The 12497-nt window shown below is 44.5% G+C and overlaps 1 protein-coding gene across 15 annotated transcripts in view; it reads left to right on the top strand.

Annotated features, from left to right (window-relative positions):
- The window catches only part of MEGF11 (multiple EGF like domains 11), a 387570-nt gene that overhangs the window by 59919 nt on the left and 315154 nt on the right, over window positions 1–12497 (top strand). Inside the window, exon 1 of one of the 15 annotated variants that reach the window (XM_073304375.1) lies at window positions 11749–11806. The exons of the other annotated variants lie outside the window; for them this stretch is intronic. The gene's annotated coding sequence lies outside the window, so the exon portion shown is untranslated. Of the gene's footprint in view, window positions 1–11748; window positions 11807–12497 lie in introns of those variants that run through there. 15 annotated transcript variants of the gene reach the window in all.

The following is a 12497-nucleotide window of genomic DNA, read 5'->3' as shown; positions in this document are numbered from 1 at the left end:
TCTCACTTTGGTGAACATTCTCCTACAACATCAAGCATTTTGCCTCTAACTGTTGTGTGCACATATATATAAAATAGTTAAAATATTTAACAATTTCAAGAGAATTATGGATAACCTTGTGAGGTTTGGGGTTTTCTTTCAGTCCCAAGGTTCTCTCATTGCTCATAAACCTCTTGAGCTTTGCTGTCCAGGTTTATGACATCAATCAAAATCGCTGGGTTGAATTATAGTTGTATTCTGTTCAACGTTGCTGGATTTACAACGTCCACATGTTAAGTAAAAAAAAAGTTTGCATTTAATTAACTTAAAATGTTACTAAAATATGATTTTGCTGTACGTTAAAGGGCATATTCAGGCCTACATTCCCACTGTAGTCAGCGTGACTTGGTTATAGTTTGATCATCGATTTATTAAGAAGACAGGAAACGATTTTGTTAAGCACTAGAAATGTCTGGTCTTTAGCCCAGCTTCTTGTAACTTCTAAACAAAGAACCATGGGAACAGTTTTGAGAAGTGTGTTTAGTTAGGTCTAGATGACTATAATTGATTATAAGTTTCAGCGTCAAGATTGTGCTCGGCACTGTACAAAACACACAAAAAGATACAAGGCCTGAATCTCATTGACACCCAGGCCCCTTTACACTGCTCTGGCAGCAAAGAAGGGCTTAAAGTGGGAGTGAATGTAATCCATAAGTCCCCTTAGCACTTTGCCACTTAGCCAAAGTGATATAAAGGGGCCTGAGTGTCAGTGAGAATCAGACTCTAAAAGACAGAGAAAGGTCAGACAAAAAGAGATACTGAGGATACTGAGAGACACAGAAGATAGTAATAACTTAGATTAAAATTATGTATTTAAATTGGGTGCTCTCTGGATTGTATTGAGAGGGGTTAATGTTTGACCAGCTTGCTGAAGAAGTATTTTCAGGAGGGATTTGCATGAGGAGAGGATGTGGTTTTAGCATGCTGGGACAGGGAGGTTGATGGGTGGAAAGAGGCATAAAGAGGTGAGTGGGAGAAGGAAATGGAGAGCCCTGAGGCTGGCCTCCTGAGTGGAGCAGAGGAAACAAAGTAGGATGTGACAGTAAACAAGAGTAGAGATGTAGGTGGGAGAAGCAATTTAAAACAGAACGAAGTGGGGGGAGGGGCTGTTTGAGTAGCTTGACCTTTGGTATTTCTGGCAACTTGCATCAGAGCTTGTCACTATTATCTTGTGACCTTATGGATCTATCTGTTCTCTATCTGTTAATGGTGAAGTCTCCTATGTGTCATGTCATTAATAGTGGAGCTTATTCAGCAAGAGTGTGTGACCTGTAATCAATGGCTGAGACTTGAGATGGTAAATTAAATAGCATTTGACTAGCACCTGAGATTGGGTACTGCACAAGTGAGAACTTCAGTAATGGCATCTTTTGAATAGCATAATAGCCAAGAACCAATGAACAAGTGGAAATACCTGGAATGGAAAGCAACGTGATGGCTAGTTTACCTATCACTTGACATTTAAAAAGGGTATAGTCATGGTGTCAGACAGATTGGATGCTTGTTGAAGGCTTGCCCGGGGGCATGATCATTTTGCATTATAATCAGTAACTTTGGTGGGTTAGCAATGCAAAAAAAGAGGGAGTGTCTTTTATCACATAAACACCACCCTGTACCGGAAACCTACTGACCGCTATTCCTACCTGCATGCCTCCAGCTTTCACCCTGACCACACCACACGATCCATCGTCTACAGCCAAGCTCTGCGATACAACCGCATTTGCTCCAACCCCTCAGACAGAGACAAACACCTACAAGATCTCTGTCAAGCTTTCTTACAACTACAATACCCACCTGCAGAAGTAAAGAAACAGATTGATAGAGCCAGAAGAGTTCCCAGAAGTTACCTACTACAGGACAGGCCTAACAAAGAAAATAACAGAACGCCACTAGCCGTCACCTTCAGCCCCCAACTAAAACCCCTCCAACGCATTATTAAGGATCTACAACCTATCCTAAAGGATGACCCAACACTCTCATAAATCTTGGGAGACAGGCCAGTCCTTGCCTACAGACAGCCCCGCAACCTGAAGCAAATACTCACCAACAACCACATACCACACAACAGAACCACTAACCCAGGAACTTATCCTTGCAACAAAGCCCGTTGCCAATTGTGCCCACATATCTATTCAGGGGACACCATCACAGGGCCTAATAACATCAGCCACACTATCAGAGGCTCGTTCACCTGCACATCCACCAATGTGATATATGCCATCATGTGCCAGCAATGCCCCTCTGCCATGTACATTGGTCAAACTGGACAGTCTCTACGTAAAAGAATAAATGGACACAAATCAGATGTCAAGAATGATAACATTCAAAAACCAGTCGGAGAACACTTCAATCTCTCTGGTCACGCAATCACAGACATGAAGGTCGCCATCTTAAAACAAAAAAACTTCAAATCCAGACTCCATCGAGAAACTGCTGAATTGGAATTCATTTGCAAATTGGATACTATTAATTTAGGCTTAAATAGAGACTTGGAGTGGCTAAGTCATTATGCAGGGTAGCCTGTTTCCTCTTGTTTTTTCCTACCCCCCCCCAGATGTTCTGGTTTAACTTGGATTTAAACTTGAAGAGTGGTCAGTTTGGATGAGCTATTACCAGCAGGAGAGTGAGTTTGTGTGTGTATGGGGGTGGGGGGGATGTGAGAAAACCTGGATTTGTGCAGGAAATAGCCCAACTTGATTGTCATGCACATTGTGTAAAGAGTTGTCACTTTGGATGGGCTATCACCAGCAGGAGAGTGAATTTGTGTGGGGGGGTGGAGGGTGACAAAACCTGGATTTGTGCTGGAAATGGCCCACCTGATGATCACTTTAGATAAGCTATTACCAGCAGGACAGTGGGGTGGGAGGAGGTATTGGTTCATATTCTCTCTGTATATATAAAGTCTGCTGCAGTTTCCACGATATGCATCTGATGAAGTGAGCTGTAGCTCACGAAAGCTTATGCTCTAATAAATTGGTTAGTCTCTAAGGTGCCACAAGTACTCCTTTTCTTTTTGCGAATACAGACTAACACGGCTGTTACTCTGAAACCTATCTTTTATCTGTGTGACTGAGGGTAAAACTGAATAAAGGCAGCTTGGCATATGGATTTTGACAGCAGATTTGCAGAGGGCTGTATTTTTTAAAATTGCTAAACACTAAGGCTGTCACAGTTCCATGTGTCTTCCCTGAAAATTGAGTGCGAACATAATATAAGTGCAAACAATTTTTAGGATCCTCTGAGGCTACTGCTTTAGATTTTTTTAAATCTTCCTTTTCTTTTGGAACATTACTATGTCAAACCAAAGTGAAAGGAATGGACATTGTCAAGTAATTTAGACCAGACATTTCACCTGATTTAACCCTGGTATTATTTCGTGGGGAATATCCTCTAGCGCAGGGGTTCTTAACCTTTACTGCAGCCTGCACCCCTTTGGTTCTCCATATATGTTCTTGCACTCCTTATCAAAAATTGTTGAAGTAGGTCAGTTCTTTAAACCTAGATATATCATAACTATCAAATGAAGGAGAGAGAATTATATACATATAAACATAGGTTTGATGAAACAAAGTAGTTGTACTTACGTGCCTGTGTTTTAAGTTGTGTTTTCGATGATTTACCTTCTAAAAAAATCTGGCATGTCTCGCACCCCCAGAAAGGGCATCTCGCACCCCCAGGGGGTGCGTGCACCCCAGGTTAATAACCACTGCTCTGGTGTTAAGATATCTCTCTTTAGAAAAAAAAACCCACTCCCATAACTGAATTTGAAAAAAACAAACAAGCCAACCCAGTAGCTACTCTTGGGATTAATGTTCTGCTGAAATGGACTACAGCTGCAAATAGGCAGGCAGCAGAGGGAGCTCAAGATAACTAACCCTGGGCCCAATCTTCCCATTGCACAAGCAGTATAGGAAGGTCTATTCTTGTGCTTAGGAGCCAGACCGTTCTCCAGCACTGGTGGATGGTCAAGTACGTTTTTGATAAAAAGCTTTGTTTTCCCAAGATGTCAGTGCTTATTCCTAGGTTTCTGTAAGCTAATGTGTTGAGGAGTTCTACCTGTTGTCTCTCCCTTTCCCACCATGCACCCCACCTCCATGTGCTTTAATATTAAGGCTAATAAAGCTCTTTGTTTGTTTGGGATCTAGTTTTAGAACTGGCTTGTTTAACCTATTTTCCTCTAAAAGCTGCTTCTCTTTAATGTAAAACAAAACTTTGGCTAAGGCTGATCTGCTGCCCTTGTGCTTCTAGCCTCTTCCAGCCCTCGTGCTGATGTGTGCTCCCAACTTTACGTTGGATCCAGAAGAGCCTTTCGGGCAGAGGCTGCTGAGGGGATGAGCTGAATCTGCATAGTCAGGGAGGGTTTGCTCTCCTCTCCTCACTTTTTAACCTGTGCTAATTTTTATAAGGTCTCCAATGGTGGGGTGGGGGGGAAGGGAATTGCAGCCACTTTCCAGCTCCACTTGGTGGACTTTCCAAACTGGCATTCTGTCTGCATTTACCTTGGTGTAACCAAGTTTGCAGTCTGATCCAGTATTGCCAAACACAGGCATTTAAAAATAACGCTAGGATGCCCAAAATCATAAAACTGGCTTAAAAATCATGGGATCTTAAAACAATTAAGAGTCCCATGTTTGAGTCTTCTAGTGCCGTAACCATTAGAGGTCATGTTTTCAAGATTTTTCTTTGAAACCTCAAGGTCTAAAAACTTTTTAAAATGAAAGGTAAGATTCTCATGTATTCACGTGACTCCAGGAGCTGGGGCTTTAAGCAAAGCATCAGATATAGTGAGGCTGACGATAGTTGGCAACACTGTTCTATTTGAATATCTTAAGGGTTGAAGAAGGTAGAGACCAGGCACTCTGATTTGATGAGTACAATATAAAAAGCTGAATAGGGTAGAATCATTGCTGCAGGAAGTACAAATGGGAGGTGAACTACATATTGAATGGAAGGGATTGTTGGTAAAGGCCACCAGCAGTGAAAGTGTAGAGATGAGCTGGTAGTGGTGTGCTGGGTGACGACATCCTGAGGTGTCCATCTATCCCTCACTTCAGAGTGAAGTCCCTCACCTTGCAATGACCTTAAGGCCCATCATTATTGTTCTCACTATAACAAAACTTCATTATAGTGCTCAAATTTCTTCGCTTCTGCGCTACAGTTATAAAAGGTGAAAAATCATTCTTTGTTATTGATAGCAGATTTTGTTCATCTCCCTGTCAGCTGTTGGAAATCTTTCTAATTAAAATATAATGTATACTCGTGAGAACTACTAGAAGTCCAGTGTCTGCCCTCCTCATCTCTTCTTCTTCTAGGAGCTTTAAACAAACTGAGTTGGGTATTTGCTTCGTGAAGTGCTGATAATTACTTACCCACCTCCCTGGTGTGTTGTGAGGATTAATGAATGCGTGCGCAGTGCTTGGAAAATACTGTATAAATCATTGTGTAAGTGCTAAGTGGTATTATTATGTGACTGTTCTAACGTGCAATATGTATAGTGCGTGGTGTGGGACTTGGTTCTGTCGCTGTGTATTACTGTATGTTAGGCAATTAGAGGCAGATTTTGACAAAAGCCTGGAGTCGGGCCTCCGTCTTTACAATTTGTGCACAATTTGTGCCAGCAAAATTTGCACCCACGCAATGCGCTAGGGCTGTTTAACCCGCGCCTGTCTGTAAGAGTGAGACTTGTCCCTCTTGCGGAGCTTGTCACATAGTCCCGTGGCTTTGTCGCCCTGAGATTAGATTACTGCATTGTGCTCCACAGCGGGGAGACCATGTGGAAACCGCAGAATGTGGCTGCCAGCTTAATGAGCTGTGCATCGTGCTCAAACCACCATGCGGCAGGGCCCTGTAATCCGTAGAGCCCTTGTTTCCAACTGTGTTAGGCCCAACTGCATTTGGTACCTGCAAGACATTCTCTTTGGGTGCCAGTGACCAGTGGCTGATGAAAGTGATCCAGAACAACTCCTTCCAAACAGATGTACCTAAACCCACAGAGCAACCGGGGGAAGGGTTAGACCTACAGGGGGAAGGGTTAGACCCACAGCAGGTCCACACCTGCTGGGGCTTGCCTGCAGCTCATCACCCCTTTCAAAACTTAGGTGACCCCAGCTATCTCAGGCATGTCTTAGTTCCACATGTCTGCTGCTTGCTCTACCTGTCTGTCTCTCTCCCCAGGACAGCTTCCTGCTCTCCCTTTTCTTGTCTTGGCCAGGGTTTTTTTACAGCTTGGTGTTCTTTTGCTCATAAGCCTATTTTTTCAAGTCCAGCGATTATCACCCTTCTGGCTACAAGCAGGTAGGGATTTCACTCGCTCATCCATTCTTTCTCTCAAGGACCCTTAGGATTCTCCCTGGAGATACCTATCTCTGTTATTGTTTCCTTTCCTCTTGCTCTCCCCAACCGCCTTTGATTTAACTTCATGCGCTCAGCCAGAATAATACCGAACATGTAGACTCAGACGCACAAAATAATCATACAGAATGATACAGATATTTCCCTTCTTCTCCACAGCCCTAAGTGGCTTGAGACCTGGTTACCTGAGAGTTTTCACTTTCCCCATAGACTACTGCTGCGGGTGCAATCATTAAAGCTGAAGGCCCCTTGTTTATGTAGGGAAGGCCTCTGACCATGGAACCTGCTCCCCCAGTTTGGTCAGCTAGAGGCCGCGTTTGTGAACCTTCCAGACATGCTGCAAAAGCCATCATTTCTGCAGGTGGATTCATGGATTGGTGAGCTGGGATGCCGGGAGTTATTAGTGTGATTACTTGGATGGCTTGTGGTAATGTTATAATGGCAGTTCAATTAATATGATAAGATCTTAATTGGTGGTGTAGAATGTTGTCTGTTTAAGCTATGCAAAGTGCGTAGGGCATGAGAGGGAGTTTTAAATCTAAATAAAACCACAATACCTTTGCCTCGGACTTCCTCATTAGCCTCTGCCAGCAGACTGTTAACGGTGCAAGCGTCCGCACGCCAGCTGAGAGGGGGAAGCCGTTAATGGTGCAAATTGTGTCCACCAAAGGGAGGTCGTTAAAGCCCGGTTTCCAAAAACAGAGGCTCCAAGTCCGTATGCAGAAAAATATGCCTTTGTTCTGGCCAACACCAGTGACCTCCAGAGCTGGAAACAGAGGTCTCGGCGGTCAGAGCTAAAGAGCAGTGCTTTGTAGATGGGGCTGTAACAGACTCCCATCCTCTGCTCTCTGCCACAGAGGGGAACATGACACGCTGATATGGGGTTATATAGCACGACTCCATTTAAAGCACGTGTGTTGAGGTCACCCTGCAAGCAGTAACCATGGCTGCTGGAAGCCAGAGTGTAGCTGGTGTTTGCTGACAAGCTGCTGGGGTCAGAGTTGCTGGACCAGGGCTGTGGCTACACCCAGACACTCAGGGTGTGACCTGCATGCCCTTTGGCTGTTTGTGAGAAGCCCAGGTTGGGAGCTACAGCAGCAAAGCATTGTGAGGTATTCCTAGGTTGCCAGGCAGGGTGACATAGCCCCTCACTAGCCTGTACTGCACACATTAACCAGGTTATCCACCTTCCTATTTCCCCCCCGCCCCCCAAAGCGAGACCTGATCAGGGAGGAAGCTGCACTCCATCCAGTGGACATTAGAAGAGCAATGTCCTTCTATCTGGACAGAGCTAAACTGTTTAGAGTCTGTTGTTTCGTTAGTGGACTGATCCAGAGAATCTGTGATTTCCATTCAGGGACTTTCAAAGTAGGTATCTGGGTATATTCTCACTTGTTACAAGTCTGCGAAAGTTCAGCCCACTCGGCAGGATCCCAGTCTATCTCCATGGTCCTGTTTAAAAACATACCAGTTGCCCAGATTGCGGCCTAGCAAATTCCCGCATCAGTTCACACTTTCCCCAAACATTATGCCCTTGTACATGCCTCCAGGTCAGGTGCTCTTGTTGGCATGGCAGTCTTTTCATCTGTCTTTTATCTGGCTTTAAATCTCTGTTCTCCTTCAAGGGAGACCACTTGAGAGTCACCTGAAGTGAGCCACTTATAGGGACGGTACTTGAAAAAGAAGATAGTGAGGTAAGTTACTTTGTACAGTAAGTGGAGTTCTTTGAGATGGGTGCCCCTATGGGTGCTCTTCTTCCCCTCTGCTTTGAAATCTTGCCTCTCGGTACTTTACAGCAGAGAAGGAAATGAGGATGGTTCACCTATGCAGCTCTGTATATCTTCGGCGTGGGGCACGAGGAACTCTAGAGTGCTTGTGCAGGCCGCATGGACGCTGCCACCAAAAATCTTGGGTCAAAGATACATGGGGTGCATGTTCACATGGAGCATTACACCCATAGGGCACGCTTCTTGAAGAACTCCAGTTACCGTACAAGGTAAATAACCTCTCCTTTCTACTGCTTTGTAAATGTGTCCTTGAAAGGAAAATATTTTCAGTAGCTGGGGTGGAGGGCAGCTCACTTTCCCTGGAAATACCTAATTTTAATAAGCCTTAAACTACAAGACTAAAGGATAATATAACATGACTGAATCCATCATGCCTTCGTTCCTTATTTTCTCACTTGCAGGGTGGTATATTGTTGTGTTAAATTATCAGGATAATGAACACACAAATATCCTCATCACCACCAAAGAGGTGTATTATAAACCGAGTTTTATAGTAACCAATTCATTTTTAGTCACCTATTTTAGAGTGTAGTTATTTCCCTTAAAATGTGTATCAACCATCAATAGAGAGTGGTCATGAGTTACCCAGAAAGGGCTTGGATCATTGTGCTGGATCATTATTTTTGGCTATCTCAGCTCATATGTATTATTATTGGCTTGTTTTCAATAGTGCTCCGTGCTTGCTCCGTGCTTCCTGCTGCACAGACCCAAAAGAAGGGATGGTCCTAGAAGACCAGACAAAGATGACATCGAAATAATCAAATCAGGTGGTGAACAGCCACATCCGGAATATACAGTATATTGGTGGTAACTTAAATATTTAGTTGTTTTCTTTAATATATTTTACACCCCCCTACAAAAAAAATCTTCTTCTTAAGCACCTCCACTACCTCACCCCCCAGTCAGCCATAAAGGGTAGGTCTACACTGCACATTTAACCTGGTAATTGGCACCTGGGTCTGAGCCACCCAGGTTAGCCTAGTCTGAGTACGCGCATCCCTGCTGCAAAGCCCCACCCACGTTACTGCGTCTTCCTTGTTTCTGCACTTGACCATGTGTGTCTGGCGGCGTGTCCCGTGGCCCTGTGCGCTGAGAAGCTCTGAGATTCTTTCCCCATCGGTCATGGGAGAACTTGTCTGTGCCTTGGGGTGGGGAATGGCTGAAGAATTTGTGGGAAGGCCAGTGGACTCGAGGGATTTTACTTTGCAACCTTGCTGAAAAGTGGGCCAGTTCCAGCCCCAGCTAAAACTCAGCTCGGGCTTTAACCCAGCCCCCCAGCTGTGCAAGCAAGCACTGTTCCACAGTGCAAACAGGTACTGCCTGAGTGTGTGGACTGTCGGGATTGGGCTAAAAACACGTGTAGGAACACGGGCTAAGAGTGCAGTGTAGACATACCCTTAATTTCCTGTGGGTGTCGTGGTAGAAGTGGGTCTGCATGAAGGATTTGGAGGCAGGTAGGGCAGCGGCTTTGCAGATGGGCTCAGACCGTTCCATGCATAGGAGGCAGCCGGGAAAGAAGCATGAAGACACTCCTGGGGGAAGCAGACAAACCGTGTTGCCATCAGGGAGGCTGGCGTAATTAGCGGAGCAGAGGAGATGGAGGGGACCATGCGAAAAGGAACAAGGGCAGTTAAATAGGGAGGAGCAGAGTTACACAGGGCCTAACATCAAGGACAAGAAGCTTGATGGAATGGGAGGAAGAAGAGCCAGTGGAGGGATTCAAAGAGGGGGAAGACAAAGTCTAATATTTCAGGGAGTTGCTTGTATAAGGTGATGAGTCAGTCCTGTGCTAGGCTCCAGCCAATCCACAAGCGAGGAACTGGTCTTGTCAGGTATATAAGCTTCACCAGAGGAACAGCAGCTGAGTCTGCTCAATGTCACTCCGGGGCTCAGAACTCCCAGAGTGGGGGCAGGAGGGATAGCTCCGGGGTTTGAGCATTGGCCTGCTAAACCCAGGGTTGTGAGTTCAATCCTTGAGGGGGCCATTTAGGGATATGGGGCAAAAATTGGTTGGATGATTTAATTGGGGATTGGGCCTGCTTTGAGCAGGGGGTTGGACTAGATGACCTCCTGAGGTCCCTTCCAACCCTGATATTCTATGACTCTAACTCCCTAGCCTGCTGCAGCCTTGCTCTTGCTCTGGTCCTGTTCCTAGCCTAGTCCTACTGCTGCTCTAACTCCGCCTTGGACGCCTGATTCGGGCTCCTACCACTAGGCCTGTGTGCTCTAGCTCCAACCACTAGGCCTGACCGTCACAGTTTCTCACAGCTTGGCTGTGGAAGTTAAAACAACGCCTCAAGGAGATCCTGAATCCAACCTGTCCCTAATGAAATTAAGCTTCCGGGCTGAATGTGTAGAGGATGTGATGTGCCCGTCATGAATATTACACATTACACTGAGCACCTCTGCTGTGCAAAATTCCAGGGCCAAGCTGACACGGCCATTGAGCTACTCTTCAACTGGAGAACACTCAAGTCGTTCGTTTCACGCATCGTGCATGGTTTACGAATAAACAGAAGGCAGCAGATTTCAATGAGAGAGAGAGAGAGCGAGCGAGTGAGCACTTAATTGTCCTGAGCACATGTTCCCTCAACTAAAGAAATATTCTGTCTTCATTCTGTTTTTCTTCCCTCTGCCTTTTTATTAGGAAAGAGGACTGCTGCATCCACTTTACATGCACTACTTTACAACCTTTTATGTAGAAAGATTAACAAAAAGGAACCGCACTTAATTTAAAATGACAACTTAGGTTTGCTTCTGGATCCTTTTTTGGCAGATGTTCTCTTAGTAAATTACATTTGACAACCTGAAATAAATTCTAACCAAGATTTATGCCTGCATTTGCTCTCAAGGCTTCGGTTCATCAGCTTGTATGGTTAAAAAGCTATGAAAAGTAACAACTAATTTAAAAATAGATTTTTAGGCAGTGGAATACCAGTGCTACCACTTCATCTAAGGGAAATCAGGTTTCTGAATGCATGGCTGTAGTTTTGCAATTGATGATAGAGTTAGTTACAGACATTTGCATAAAAAAAAAAAAGAAATCAGAACATTACAGAAGACTAAGAAATGGCTCATAACGATAAATCTTCTGTTGCGACCTAACCAAAAAGAAGGGTTTAAAAACATACCAAGGACATGCCATCTTTGAAAGTTTTCCCAAAGGAGAAGTCAATGTTAGCCAAGATTGCCAGAATTTACTTTAGCTATTACTATGGATGAATAATTATGTTCAATTCAGCCAGTGATATGGGTTCACAGCAGGTTAATTGGTAATAATGGGTTTCATTCCAAACAGTGAGGAATGATATTTCAACAAAAAAAGTTCTCTCCCTGAGAGCTGAAGATGTCCTTGCTTTCAGTGCTACCCATTCATAATATCATGTGCAGCATGTCCGTGTTCTTGTTTCTATGGCACTCTGTTGCCCTCACTTGCTCATGGGGATTGAAGGAAGGTATAGCAACCTGCTGATGCATCTGAGTTTGTGCAGCCTTGTCCTGTTTTTTTTTAATCAAGAAATTGCCTTCCAGGGCCTCGGACAGTGATTATCCAAGGAGAATGCAGTGACCTTGTTAATATCAACAAAGCAGGAAGCTCCTGGTCTTAGTTATATCAGCATCAACCTGGAGTAAGTCATTTGAAATCAATTAGACTGGTATTACTTGGTCTGGGGGCAGCAATTGTCTATTGGGGGAGGGTGTCTGTGTCTGGTGCCTAGCACAGTGGGGCCTCTAGGCACTACTACAATGCAAATAATAGATCATGAGAACCCCAGAATAAATCCACTGAAGTGAATAGAGGTATTGCAGGTTGGTACTGGTATAACTGAGGTCAGAATCTGCCCTTCCCTGAGTGTAATATCTTCCCCTCAAGCATGATTAATTTATGGCACTATATGCAATTCCAAGCATTAGTCAAGTAAATGTCTGGAATAAGAGGAATCTACATGGGTGAAATTCACCTGGTGCAGAGGGCCAGCAAAGGGCCTATGCACCAGTTATATCCCAAGCCATTCCTATCTGTGTTGCATCGGCCCTTTTCACAAGGGTGAATCTCATCCCATGGGAACCCATCAGCTTTCTCTTTCTATTAGCATTCCAGTCACTGTTTACCTATTGCTGCCTTGGTGATTTCTGCATTTGGCGATACTGGTGACTCTGTCAGGAGCTGTCCAGACTAGAATGTGTAAATCTGGAGGTTTTCTTAAAAACAATTATTTTAGTCTTTTCATTACTTCTCTTCCCAACTCCCCCTCCCCCGCTGTATATGCAGGGCCAGAAGCAGCTAAATTCAGCTCTAACTGGCAGATTTATAGGCCA

This window comes from Lepidochelys kempii, chromosome 10 (assembly GCF_965140265.1).
Source record: "Lepidochelys kempii isolate rLepKem1 chromosome 10, rLepKem1.hap2, whole genome shotgun sequence".
Classification (NCBI taxonomy): Eukaryota; Metazoa; Chordata; order Testudines; family Cheloniidae; genus Lepidochelys; species Lepidochelys kempii.
The sequence above is the reverse complement of the archived record's forward strand: the minus strand, read 5'-3'. Positions and strand labels throughout refer to the sequence as shown.